At 51.7% G+C, this 14,373-nt stretch overlaps 1 pseudogene; it reads left to right on the top strand.

The window, feature by feature from the left end:
• Positions 1-13,560: 13,560 nt before the first annotated feature.
• Positions 13,561-14,340, top strand: LOC127311439 (pathogenesis-related protein 1-like; annotated as a pseudogene).
• The last annotated feature ends 33 nt before the right edge of the window (positions 14,341-14,373 follow it).

The raw sequence follows: 14,373 nt of genomic DNA, 5'->3' as shown, positions 1-14,373 counted from the left end.
TGGGTGGATCGGCTCTTTGAGCCGATTCACAGGATAACCTGAGAGCCGATCGAGGCTCTATTTAATGTTTACGTGTATGCCATGCAGGAAACTAAGCGAGGCATCCCCATCACCTTCCTGACCAGGTATAGGTCAGGTGGCACGCCCTTGCACTTCGCATCGGACGTGTGACCAGAAGAGCATTGCGGGCCGTCGCTCGGAGGGGTCTCAGCCAGCCGCAGCTCTAGGCTCTTCCCGGCTCTACCGTGTTGACAGTCGCTGCCCGCCGGTGGGTTTTGGCAGTCAACAGGTACTTATTGTTGGCGTATGTGTTATTCTTGGTACATTACTAGTTTGTGATGAGAACAATTTGGAACTTAATATTTTTTTGCTTGTTGCATTAATTCAAAGAAACACTAATTTGCTTAGTTCTTTATACCTTCGCTAATTATGTTTCAAACTTTACATGCAGGAATCCAGGTGCAAGTTCGAGGCCAGGGTGGCCGATCTCAAATAAAAGATCTCCATCCTCATAGAGAAGAACTTTTCTCTCAACCTTTTTTAGATAATAGGCAAAGATTTGCCCGACTTTAAATTAATAAAGCCAACAAGGTAGCAAGGTTTAGTTACATACTGCTGGGCATCACAGCTTCGCCAACGCACACATAAGCATAGAGTTTCTAAACAAGATTCATGGAGACAGACACAGGCACATCATATAAAGGAGAAGGGCTTCATGCGTTCCAGGCCGTCCCAGGCACCCCACCATGGCACGGGCTACTCCATCACGACGTCGCTGGCCTGAGAGATGCGTACAGCTCCCTTAGCTCGCGCACCATCCAGTTTAAGCCCTCCTTTTCTCTTGACTTGCATTTTAGGCTCCACAGCTGCAAAAAAATGATGATTTTGTAAATGATGTCAGCTGGGTTAGCAATAGTTTTCTTCTCAATAGCAAGTTTATTGCGCACATTCCACAACGCCCAAGACTGGGCAAGAAAAAGGATCCACACCAGCTTTCTGGGGTAACCCGAGAAGCTAGACAAGAAATCATGGAACTGGGCAAAGTTAGCGGGGCGCCAGTTGCACCCGAGCAGCTGGCGCATGACTGACCACGCGAAGATCGCCAAAGAACAGGAGAAGAAGATATGGTTAACATCCTCCGGCTCACCACACAGGGCACATAGGCCGTTTGACGGACCATGTCGAGTAAGGATCTGCAGTGCCGAGGGCAGCTTATCCAGGGCTAACTGCCAGGAGAAAATTTTGATTTTTAGCGGAACCGAGGCTTCCCACAGGTCTTTGAAATGAGCCACCGTCGTGCCCTTCGACAGCATAGCATACATGGATCTCACTGAGAATGCTCCATTTTGTTCCAGGTGCCAAGAGATCTTGTCTTGACCCGTGGTGAGAATCACCGCAGCCACACTTCTTTGGAGATCTTCCCACTGCCTCACACCCTCCGGGTCAAGAGAGCGACGAAAACGGACTTGCAGATTGTCTTGAGACAACGCATCAGCGACCGAAATATCTTGATTGTCACAGATGGCATATAACAAAGGAAAGGACTCCAGCAGGGGGCCCCTTCCCCACCACCAGTCCTTCCAGAAGCTAGTTCTATTGCCGTTCCGCACCTTGTGCTTAGCTCCAACCTTAAAGAGGCTCTTGATTTTGTGCAAACTTTTCCAGAAGGGGGAGCCTCCATGACCTGATCCCGCAAACAAGTCGGAGGCGTCCACATACTTAGCACGGATGATGCGAGCCCAGATCGTGTCCTCTTCCTGGTACAGTCTCCAAATCCACTTCAACATCAGTGCCACATTCATCTTTTTGGTATTAAGTAACCCTAGCCCTCCATATTCCTTGGGTCTACAAACAGTTGGCCAGTTCACCAGGTGGTACTTCCTCTTCGGTCCCGCTCCTTCCCAAAAGAACTTAGAACGATGAGAGTCAAACCTCGCATGAATCCCATCATGGAGGAGGAACAGGCCCATCGCAAACATCGGGAGATTGTCTAGGCAAGCGTTAGAAAGGATAAGTCGTTCCCCTGACGACATCAGCCTTCCCAACCAAGGTTCGATTTTAACGGCAAGTTTCCGCACCAGAAAGAGCCACTGCTCTAGGGTTAGCTTTCTGTCAGAGATAGGGAGGCCCAGATAAATGAAGGGGAAGGAGCCAAGTTTGCAGTTAAGCTTGTTAGCAATTGAAGTCCGCTCTTCGAACCGCTGACCCAGCACAAACACCTCGCTTTTGTGATAATTGATCTTGAGCCCCGACATATCCTCAAAGCACATCAGCAGAAATTTAAGGTTGGCAATATCCTCATATGAACCTTGAATGAGGATAAGCGTGTCGTCTGCATACTGAAGATGGGAGACTCCCCCCGGCAACAGGTGTGGAACGAGACCGTGAATGTGTCTGGCTTTGGAAGCCGCAGAAAGAATACCAGACAGGGCCTCACCAATGAAGTTGAAAAGCAGCGGTGAAAGGGGGTCTCCCTGGCGAACCCCTCTCTTATTTCTGAAAAACGGCCCCACTTCACCGTTGATAGAGATGGCAGTCTGTCCCCCAGACACAAGTTGTAAGATCCTATGTATGTATCCTTCGTCAAAACCTTTGCAACGAAGAACTTCCCCCAAGAAGTCCCAGTTCACTCTGTCGTATGCTTTTTCAAAGTCCAACTTGAGAAGCACCCCATTATGCTTTCTTTGTCTCAAATCGTGAATGATTTCTAGCAGCGTCAACGGACCGTCGAGGATGTTTCTTCCTTTGACAAAGGCAGTTTGATTGGGAGAAAGGATCCTATGCGCAATCGGATCCAATCTAGATGCGTAAGCCTTGGACACGATCTTAAAGATTACATTGATCAGTGCAATAGGTCTGTATTGTGTGATTTGGTCCGCGCCGGGTACTTTCGGAATAAGCGAAAGAATTCCAAAGTTGAGCCTAGAAATGTCAATGCGCCCCAGCACAAAGTCATTGAGGATGTGCAAAATACCCAGCTTGACCTGCGGCCAGAATCTCTTGAACAAGACAACAGGGAAACCGTCCGGGCCCGGGGCGGTATCTGTCTTCATGTCCTTAACGATGGTCTCAAGCTCAGTCTCGGAGAATGTGAGAGCCAGATTCACATTCTCCTCCTCTGAGACCCGACTATACCTATCCCAGGTATCAGGTGCCAACCCGCACATCCTCGCGGCAGACGAGCCAAGGAGGCTTCTGTAGAAGTCATAAACATGTTGTTGGATGAGCTTCGGGTCCGTGACTGTCCCGCTGTCCGTGACTAGAGCTGAGATATTGCATTTCCTTCTTCTGCCGTTGGCAACTGCGTGAAAATAGGCTGTGTTTGCATCTCCCTGCAGAGCCCACCTGACCCTGCCTCGCTGCCTCCAGTGTTCCTCTTCAATCTTATATATATGCAGCAGTTGCTCCTCGAGGTGATATCTAGCTGCCCAGGCGTCTTCGTCCAAACCAGAGGAGTCCGCCAGCACATCAAGCTGAGCAATCTGAGTGAGGAGCGCGTTCTTTGTGGCCTTGGTGTCCCTACCAAGGTTCTGATTCCATCCCCTCAAGTATTGTCGTAGGCCCGACGACATGAACGACCACCAGTCGATGATGTCTCGGCCGCCCACCTTGGATAGCAACCTGGCCCATGTAAACTGGACAAGTGGGACAAACTCGGGGCGTTCGAACCAGCTGGACTCAAAGAAGAAACGATTAGACCGAACGGGGAAGCCCTCCCCGGTGTCGAAAACGAGAGGCGTGTGATCAGAACCAAGGCAGGTCTCGGCAGCAAGAGAGCAAAGAGGGAAAATAGCTTCAAAGGATGCAGAGACAAAGGCACGGTCCAAAGCAGAGCGGACAGGATTAATCTGACGGTTGGACCAAGTGAAACGCGCCCCAGTGCGCGGGATTTCTCTTAGGGCCCAAGACGCAATGTTGTCGTTGAAGAGATCAATAAGGGTCCAGTTGATATTATCGTTGTTCTTATCTTCCGCCGCTCTGATAAGGTTGAAGTCCCCACCCATGAGGATCGGCAAGTCACAATTGGCGATTTTGGCCGTAATCTCGGCCAGGAACCCTCTAGAACGAGCATGGTCTGCAGGACCGTAGATACCTATGACTTCAAGCTTTTTCTTGGTAGCACGATGCAGAACAGATAGGCTAAGGAAGAATTGACCCTTGTCCATTCTCCCCACTTCAAACATACTATCCCTAACTCCCAACAGCATGCCTCCCGAGTGGCCATTTGCTGGGAGCCATGACCAGAAGAATTTCTCTCCCACCTCAAGGCTGGCAAGCTCGGCGTCCGTGAATTCTTGTTTAATAGTTTCTTGAAGGAGGACCAGATCAATACGGTGAAGTCTGAGGTAATCTTTGAGCAGGGTTCGCCTCCCTCTGCGGCCGAACCCCCTGATATTCCAGAAGAGGGCCCTCATTGGGAAACCATGCTAAGCGCCCGTGCTCGGCGGGTTAACGGCCGGTGCCCAACCGGGGTAGGTCTACGTGCGATCCTTCGCTTCTTGGGGGCAAGCTTCTTTGTTTTGCCAGGACCCGAGCATGGCTCCCCCTCGGAACCAACTTCTGGGCAAGTACTTTCCTCCCTTTGGTCAGTACTTGTCCGCACTGCTTCATCCTTGTCTTTAGCCTTTTCCTCTTCAATCTTTCGCCTAGCTGAGATCAGTTCGGCCTGAGCACGTTCACGAGCTTGGAGAAGAGTCACCGCGTGGGCAGGCGACCCCTCCGAGGATTTAAACAGGATGCAGCTGTCTCTAGCCACCTTAACAAGATGCTGAACCGACGAATCTTGGAAAGCGACAAAGGAAGAGGGAAGGTTGGAATTACCTGGAGCAGGCGTGGCGGAGGACGGTGCAGCGGAATCCTCGATGGAGCTCTTGGACATGGAGTTCTTCTCAGCAGTGGCGCGGGGGGCACATTCCAGGACCGGGCCATCGGAAGCCCCTTTAGCTCTCTCACTCTTGCGTTGTGCCTCCACCGGAGGGGCCTTGTAGCGCGGCGCGCGAGCAACAGCAGCCCCCAGGGCTGGGATTGGGGCATCCAGCAGCAGCAGTTGGCCCGAGGGGGGTGAGCCGCCCTTAGAGATGGCGGGAGCATGGTGCAGGTCCAGCGAGGGAGGAGGCGCAGGTGTTTCCATCGTGGCTTCAGCCTCCGCCGCTTCCAGCATCAGTCTTCTAGAGGGGCGATCATGGTTGCTCTTGCTCCTACGCTCGCTGTTCCTCCTATATTCCTGATCAGACGAAACAGAGGGAGGGGTGACCCAGCCCACCTCCGCTCTGTCCGTCTCGGACAACCTCAGGGCTTTTCTAGGGGTCGGTGAGACCCTTTCTCCCGACGACAGATCCCCAGGGAGGTCAAGTTGGAGGAGCAAGTCACTGTCAGAGGCCTCAGGAGGCTGATGCTTGGAGGTTGTGGGAACCGAGGCCTTGATAATTTGCGCCACTAGGGGAAAGATATTGCCTGTGGGGGTTAGGTTGGAGCCGTACTGGCTGCGAGCAGATGCAGGGATGGTGAGAAGCGCCGCGTCGTCTGCAGGAGGAGAGAAAGGTGCAGCGTTGAGCGGCACCGATTTCCGCGGGCCGCGTCCTCCCTTGTTTGGCGCAGAGGCGGCAGCGCGTTTCTCTTTCAAGTGCTTGCCCCGCCGCCCATCCCAACGGTCATCGTCCGTTTCTTCGCAGTCATCTTCACGTTCCTCGTTGTCATCGCCAGGAGGGAAGCTAGGGGGAGCCCTTGGGGGGGAGTCTTCAGCAGCAGCGTTCTCGCGAAGAATCTTGATCCGGTACCCTTGGAGGTTGACGAAGAGAGTAATAGAATCTGGGAGCACATCACCTTTACGGCATCCAAAGGACATCCTGACCGGCGTCTCTAGAAGAGAGAGGGAGTCCTCATCCACAGACATTGGGCGGCCCACCTCACGCGTGGAAAGCAGCAGGCGTTCAGCAAGACGCAACGGAGGCGGCACCCCAACCAGCTTGACCCAAATCTCTTCAAGGGTCTCAGAGGCAAGCGGGTCCCCCAGTGGGACAGTAACCAGAGCTTTGATCTTACTTGATGGCAGGGTTAGCCCGCCACCCCGGATCGCAATGCGGAGGCTTTCCTTGGAAGGGAAAACGACGGCGAAGTCCGAGGCAGATAGCTGCCGCACCTGCCAATTCCAGTTCTCATCAACGAGGTCTTTGAACTCTTCTTCCACTTCTTCTTCCGAAAGGCGCCCCCCATCCAGGATGACCGTGGCAGAGTTGGAGGCAGGGCGCTGAAGCTCTTCGTCTGGGACTTCGATGCAGTGGAAGCCCTGGCGCCCTCCGCCGAAACCCGCCCAAAAGGGAGCCAACACCTTGGCGAAAGCGGCGCACATGGCAGATAGGTGGCCAACTTTCTTACAGTTGACACAGAAGGGCTCGTCGGTGCAGTCGGCCTGAATATGCCCCTGTTTCCCACAGTTATAGCATGTTATGTGAGCCGCATCAGGGTTTGAGACAGCGGCTTCCCCTGGGCCGGTGCCATCCCTAAGAGATTGAGCAGATGAAGGTCCCTGGTGTGCGCGCGGCTGGCGGAGATTCCTCCGGCCCGCGTTCTTCCCTGAATCACGGCCGCGAGGAGGAGGAGGAGGGAGCCGGGTGTCCTGCCGTGGTCCTTCCCCCTCGGAACGCCATGACGAGGAGCCCGCCCGGTCGAGGTCACGATCCCGTTGGCGCTGTTGTCGACGTTGTTCCTCTTGTTCACGATCCAGCTTCTGCCGAAGATCTTGCTCGCGGTTGCGAGAGTAGCCCCCGTGGTAGTCATCAAACGGGCGCTTGCCGTAAGAGCGGTCACGGTCCATGGCTTCGAGGTGAGGGACGGGAGCGCCTGAGCAGGGATCGCGGTGGGTAGAGAGGCGCTTGGCGGCGGAGCGGTTGCGACTGACGTCTTGAGAGGTGGCGGGGAAGGCGAGAGTGAGATCTAGGGTTTCTGGAGGGAGCCAGAACCACTTAAGACCTGGCGGCGGAGGGGTAGGATCGTCCCCAGCGAAAACCCTAACCGCGCTGGGCCGCCCGATCCCACTGGAAGCGACGTGGCAGCAATCTGACGGTTCGGGCGAAGGGGTACTATGGTCCCGCTGGCCCGCAGGAGGTTGGGGTGGCCCAAACGCTCCCAACGCCCCAACAGAGCCCTCGTGGGCCTCGAGCGCAGGGCCCAATCCCTGGGCCGGCCCAGGAGGCCCCTCACAGCGCCGGGCAGCACTCCCCGTGCGGCAGGCAAACCCTAGGTGGAGCGGCGGCGGCGTCTCCCTCGACTCCGGCCGCCCAGGGCACGGAGGAAGCGCCACCACAAGCTCACCCACGCGGAACGACGGAGTTTCTGGTGCGGATCTACCGGATCCCACTGCGGGCAGCGAGCTCCGGCCCAGGCCTGAAGCGATAGGAAGCGGCGGGAAGTGTGAGGACTCCAACGGCGGCGGCGGCGGCGGCGCGGCTGGTGCATGGTTCCCCTTCCTTGGGGAGGAGACCGGCGGCAGCGGCGGCGGCGCCTCCCCCGCCGGATCTGGCCAGAACCTCCCTAGGTTCAGCACAGAGGAGGGTGGCGATGGCGAAGTACCGTCGGCGTCCGAAGCGCAGCTGTCAGAGAACGAGTCCTCGACGTCGGAGCAGATGGGCGCGAGGGGGGCAAACCTGTTCCCCTTCCTCGCCGACGACCGGCGACCCCCCTGGGTGCGCCCAGATCCGCGGCGGCGGCGCTCCGAGAGGGCGAGCTCCCAGTCGCCTCCCGAGTCGCCAAAGCGTCGCGTGAGACACATTTTCAACCTGGAGTTTGATGGCCTCAGTATCGACCTGGCAACACAACCTCTACCACCAAGTCTCTGTTCAGCGAGGTGATCGATCTCCGTGCAGAAAGATGCAAGCTCCAGGAAGATATCTACCGGCTTTCCAATCTTTTGAAGGAACATTACCACATCAACACTGACACCCATGCTCTTATTCAAGACATGTGGAAGCAGCATAGGTTTCTGCGGGAGGAGTGTAGCACCCTCTGCAAGTTTATCTCTGATGTTCTTGGGAATCGTGGATGCCAAGTTGCCAATTGCGGCCAGGAGCGACCTCAGGAACACCTTCAAGGCAGTTAATGAGTTGGAGTCAGACCTAGCCAGGGCTATGGATTACTTGGAGATTCTGTAGAAGCAAGCCCATTACCTGCACCCACTGTAACACTTGTAGTTTCTGCTTGATAAGTATATGTCTTAAGACTAGCTAATTAAGTAATTTTGGCTGATGTTTGACACGGAGAGTACTTTAGAACCAAGCATATTTTGGTGTATGTGTAGCTATCAATCTATGTGTATGTGATCGGAAATCCCTTAATATAAATAGATGACTCGAGGGTGACAGAGACAATGTCGGTGATGGCGCGCGAGGCGGCTCCCTTGCTAGTGGGCCAACACTCACCGTCACCCTAGGGGAGGAGGTGGTTGTCCACGAGGATGGTCACGGTGGAGCGCCAAATCCCGCGCCAACATGAGGAGAACACGGTGGTACGCACGTCGTCCTTGGCTATTAGGAGGGAGATCACACGGCGGCTGATATTATCTGGGAGGTGAATAACATGGTCAATCTTGCTAGCAGCTCAACAAAGGGACGTGGTGTGGAGACGGGCAACAAGGACAGAAAGCCATAGAGGAACTTTAGCATCACTTCTCTGGCGGGGTTTAGCTTCTCTGTTGGCAGCCCGTGCACCTTGATCAGAGGTACCATCGCCTCCTCCCCAACAACGTCAGTGGTGGGGCAAGACATGGTGAGTGAGGTCCAAGCATTCACTCTGTTGAAGGTGTTGACGTTGTTGGGGCAAGACATGGTGAGTGAGGTCCAAGCATTCCCTCTATTGAAGGTGTTGACAGTGGGGGTACATGGTTGTGGGCGTTGCAGCCGCATACGCGGTTATATGATTGGATCAACATACATCCCTATATATGGCCATGCATGCCTAACTAGACCCAAGTACCATTTTATTTAGTTTATTGGGGCTAATTATAATTTTTACCTATAATAGGTTTGGTGAAGGGGGTCTAGGGAAGGACAACCCAAATATCAGGTCTTACACTTGCACTACAGGAATGGGGCTATATGCCGAGGGCCGGAAACCCTCGGCGTAGCCTACTTTGGCCGTCGGCGTAGACTACGCCGAGGGCCGCCCTCGGCATAGCTCCTCGGCGTTTAGCTCCCTCGGCAAAGGCAGTGTCGCCGTCGGCGTAGCCCGGCCCTCGGTGTAGCACGCTACGCCGACGGCAAAACCCTCGGCATAGACTTTTAAAAAATTCAAATTTCTCTTTTCCAAAAAAATTCAAAAAAAAATCGAATTTTTTTTTAATTTTTTTCTATATGCCGACGGCAAAACCCTCGGCATATACTTTTAAAATTTTTAAAATTTTAATATCTTTTACACAATCTTTTTTTCTTTTTTTCTTTCTTTTTACTTGTTTATCTTTCACCCAATATACTTTTAACTCTAACTACACTTAACCTTAGGTCAAATTATAATCATGGTTAAACTTTCCAATCGGTCACCCATCCTCACACTACTCCAGCCTCAGCACGCTTAACTCCTTGGTTCCATTCGGATGAGCTTCCATTAGATAAGTGACACCTCTTGCTGATAATAATAGCATATCAACCCTATTAACCCTTGAACCGTGATGCAGACCTCTTTATTTTTGAATCCCAAAAAATTACTTAAGACAACAATGAATATATAAGTAATAATAATATTGAATTCAAATAACAATAAAATGATTTTATTTTTTGGTCTTTTTTCTATTTAATATGGAATAATTAATATCTTTAAATCGGAAAATTGAAATTCCACAAATAATATGTCTAAATCGATCAGAAAAATGAGAGGAATCTAAATATAACATCCATATCATCATTTGAACCTAAAAATTAGAGGCATCCGAATATGACGCCTAATTTGCCATGTGGCCAAAACGGCCCCCTCGGAAGATGCGAAATGGTCGTATCGGGCGGGCTGGTGCACCGTTCGCCAACACGCTAAACGGAAAAAAATTAGCACATAAAGTGATGTGTTATAGACCTAAAAACATTTTTTGCGGAATTTATTGAGTGACGGAAAGTGTACCCCTAGTTCAAATCCGGTCAGCTTCCAGCGGATTCGGCGGGACACCGCATGAAGCCACAGGGATTCTCAGATAGCTAGCGCGTACATATGGCATGTGATATGTGGTGCGGTGGCGGTGTCCTACCACTACGCGGAGGTCTCGCGCAATGCTAAAATGCGCCCCATGTAGTTGCTTCAAAAAAAACCGTTTTGGCACCCCGAAAATGAAAAAACAATCGCCCATGGGTCGAATTGGAAATCCTCTCCCGGGGCCTTGCTTCCCATCCCATGTACCACGCACGTGCCAAATATGGCCTCGTTCCGACAAACTATGCTGTGTCGCGGGCCGGTTTTCTACTCATTTGCCCTAAAAGCCGTAGAACTCCGGACGTGATAGCCCTATTTGTGAATGGTTTTCCAAAATAATTGCCGTATCCTAATTTCGAATTTTGGAGTGGTTACTAGGACACATAAAATGACTCCATGCGGCTCCGCGGGATTTTCTGGCTTCGTTTAAATTGCCATTTAGCCAAACGGGCCCCCACGGAGATGCGGTATGGATGTACCGGGCGCGCTGGTGCACCCGTTTACCATCGCGCTAAACGAAAATTTTTTTGCAGATAAAGTGATATGTCATAGACCTAAAAACATTTTTCATGGAATTTATTGAGCGACGGAAAGTGTACCCCTAGTTCAAATCCGGTCACTTTCCAGCGGATTCGGCGGGACACCGCAGGAAGCCGCATGGATTCCCAGATAGCTAGCGCGCACATATGGCATGTGATATGTGGTGCGGAGGCGGTGTCCTACCACTACGCGGAGGTCTCGCACAATACTAAAATGCGCCCCATATAGCTGCTTCACAAAAAAACCCGTTTTGGCACCCCGAAAATGAAAAAACCATCGCCCATGGGTCGGATTGGAAATCCTCTCCTGGGACCTTGCTTCCCATCCCAGGGACCACACACGTGCCAAATATGGCCTCGTTCCGACAAACTATGCGGTGTCACGGGCCGTTTCCTACTCATTTGCCCTAAAAGCTATAGAACTCCGGACGTGATAGCCCTATTTGTGAAGGGTTTTCCAAAATAATTTCCGTATCCTAATTACTACTTTTGGAGTGGTTACTAGGACATATAAAATGACATCATGCGGCTCCGCGGGATTTTCTAACTTCGTTTAAATTGCCATTTGGCCAAAACGGCCCCCACGGAAATGCGGTATGGCCGTACCGGGCGCGCTGGTGCACCCGTTTACCATCGCGCTAAACGGAAAAAAAATCGCATATAAAGTGATATGTCATAGACCTAAAAACATTTTTTCCAGAATTTATTGAGCGACGAAAAGTGTAGCCCTAGTTCAAATCCGGTCACTTTCCAGCGGATTCGGCGGGACACCGCAGGAAGCCGCGTGGATTCCCAGATAGCTAGCGCGCACATATGGCATGTGATATGTGGTGTGAAGGCGGTGTCCTACCACTACGCGGAGGTCTCGCGCAATACTAAAATGCGCCCCATATAGCTGCTTCACACAAAAAACCCGTTTTGGCACCCCGAAAATGAAAAAAACCATCACCCATGGGCCGGATTGGAAATCCGCTCCCGAGGCCTTGCTTCCCATCCCAGGGACCACGCACGTGCCAAATATGGTCTCGTTCCGACAAACTATGCGGTGTTACGGGCCGTTTTCTACTCATTTGCCCTAAAAGCTATAGAACTCCGGACGTGATAGCCCTATTTGTGAAGGGTTTTCCAAAATAATTTCCGTATCCTAATTACTACTTTTGGAGTGGTTACTAGGACATATAAAATGACATCATGCGGCTCCGCGGGATTTTCTAACTTCGTTTAAATTGCCATTTGGCCAAAACGGGCCCCCACGGAAATGCGGTATGGCCGTACCGGGCGCGCTGGTGCACCCGTTTACCATCGCGCTAAACGGAAAAAAAATCGCATATAAAGTGATATGTCATAGACCTAAAAACATTTTTTCCAGAATTTATTGAGCGACGAAAAGTGTAGCCCTAGTTCAAATCCGGTCACTTTCCAGCGGATTCGGCGGGACACCGCAGGAAGCCGCGTGGATTCCCAGATAGCTAGCGCGCACATATGGCATGTGATATGTGGTGTGAAGGCGGTGTCCTACCACTACGCGGAGGTCTCGCGCAATACTAAAATGCGCCCCATATAGCTGCTTCACACAAAAAACCCGTTTTGGCACCCCGAAAATGAAAAAAACCATCACCCATGGGCCGGATTGGAAATCCGCTCCCGAGGCCTTGCTTCCCATCCCAGGGACCACGCACGTGCCAAATATGGTCTCGTTCCGACAAACTATGCGGTGTTACGGGCCTTTTCCTACTCATTTGGCCTAAAAGCCATAGAACTCCGGACTTGATAGCCCTGTTCGTGAAGGATTTTCCAAAATAATTGTCGTAACCCAATTTCATCTTTTTGAGTGGTTACTAGTACACATAAAATGATGCCATGCAGCTCCGCGAGATTTTCTGACTTCGTTTAAATTGCCATCTGTCTAAAACGGGAACCTGAGAACATATAAGAAATTGACTGAATTGTTTCTATGTTAACATGGTACTGTGCATGATTTTAACATAAATGGATAGAGGATGTTTTTCTGAAGATTTTGATACCTCATACGCATTTTTCTGACATCATATGAATTAGTTATGATTTTTACAAAATTAGACAAATTTGAAAAATTTCCTACGCCGAGGGTGGCCGTCGGCGTAGCCCTGTCTACGCCTAGGGCCAAAGATATGCCGAGGGCGGCCCTCGGCGTAGACCTCGCTACGTCGACGGCCGCGCTACGCCGAACGTCGAAAGGGCAGGCTGGCCTGGCTGGGCCATACGCCGACGGCCCCGACTTTTGGCCGTCGGCGTATAGTCTGGCCCTCGGCGTAGCCTCCCATTCCTGTAGTGAATTGGTCGAAGAACCGAACGTTCACAGTCGTGTGCCTCACTTAGATTTCCACGTACTCTTAATGGTTGTCTCGCTAGCTATATTTGTTACACATGCATGCGCCATTGGAATGGCCATTTTCCACATAAGAATGCTCCGTAGTCCTTATCAGGAAAATGACGTGAACATAACAGCATCCAGTAGTGCCTACGTTATTGCAGTAGCCGCACTACACGATATCCGGTCTAAATTTTTTGCGGGCAAACAGTAGAATAGTCCGAGCATGCTTGCTCCTACTGGATCCATGCTTACTTTACATACGTACCTTACATTCATGCATACGTTTTTTTTTATCTGGAAGTTAACTGGCTACCATTGCTTGTAAAACGAAATGGAAGGACCGATCGAGTTGCCTCTTGGTATTATCCATGTCCTGTCTGTGGAATTCTCTGCCGCTGTGAGAAAATTCCGGCACGCGTTCGCCATGGCCCAAGATTTTCCGAGCCAACTGCAGAAAATTCTGGCAACACATTCCCTATAAAACCCCCTAGCTATGTACTCTCAAGCTATATGTACAAATGCAAAGCTAGCTACATCACATACATACGGAGGTAGCTACACTTTGCTAGTAGACACAGAAATACTATCCTCCGAAATGGAGGCGCCGAAGCTAGCAATTTTGCTGGCCCTAGCCATGGCAGCCGCCATGGTTAATCCTTCCCAGGCGCAGAACTCGGCCCAAGACTACCTTTCACCCCACAACTCTGTCCGCGCCGCCGTCGGCGTTGGCGCGGTGAGCTGGAGCACAAGGCTGCAGTCGTACGCCCAGACCTACGCCAACCAGAGGATCGGCGACTGCAAGCTTCAGCACTCCGGCGGGCCCTATGGGGAGAACATCTTCTGGGGATCCGGTTCGGGCTGGAAGGCGGCGGACGCGGTGAACTTGTGGGCCGGCGAGAAGAGCGACTACGACTACGGCTCCAACAGCTGCGCGGCGGGGAAGCAGTGCGGGCACTACACACAGATTGTGTGGCGCGCGACGACGAGCATCGGCTGCGCTCGCGTGGTTTGCAACAACAACGCGGGCGTATTCATCATCTGCAGCTACGATCCCCGGGCAATTTCGTTGGACAGAAACCATACTAACTGCGATTTGCTCACTCGCAGTACATATAGACCCTCGTTCCCCACGTACACGCATTCGAACGATGCAAGGATTCATGCACGATCCTATTCCCTAACTACCTAGAGGGACCGAGGGAGTAAATAAAACGAGGGCCGGAAGCTTGAAATGTAATAAATGAAATCTCTTTTAATAAAGGAGAAATATTAATATCACAATGATATCAGCAACAACATGACAGAAGAGATTGA

The sequence above is a fragment of the Lolium perenne genome, chromosome 7 (genome assembly GCF_019359855.2).
Source record: "Lolium perenne isolate Kyuss_39 chromosome 7, Kyuss_2.0, whole genome shotgun sequence".
Classification (NCBI taxonomy): domain Eukaryota; kingdom Viridiplantae; phylum Streptophyta; class Magnoliopsida; order Poales; family Poaceae; genus Lolium; species Lolium perenne.
The sequence above is the reverse complement of the archived record's forward strand: the minus strand, read 5'-3'. Positions and strand labels throughout refer to the sequence as shown.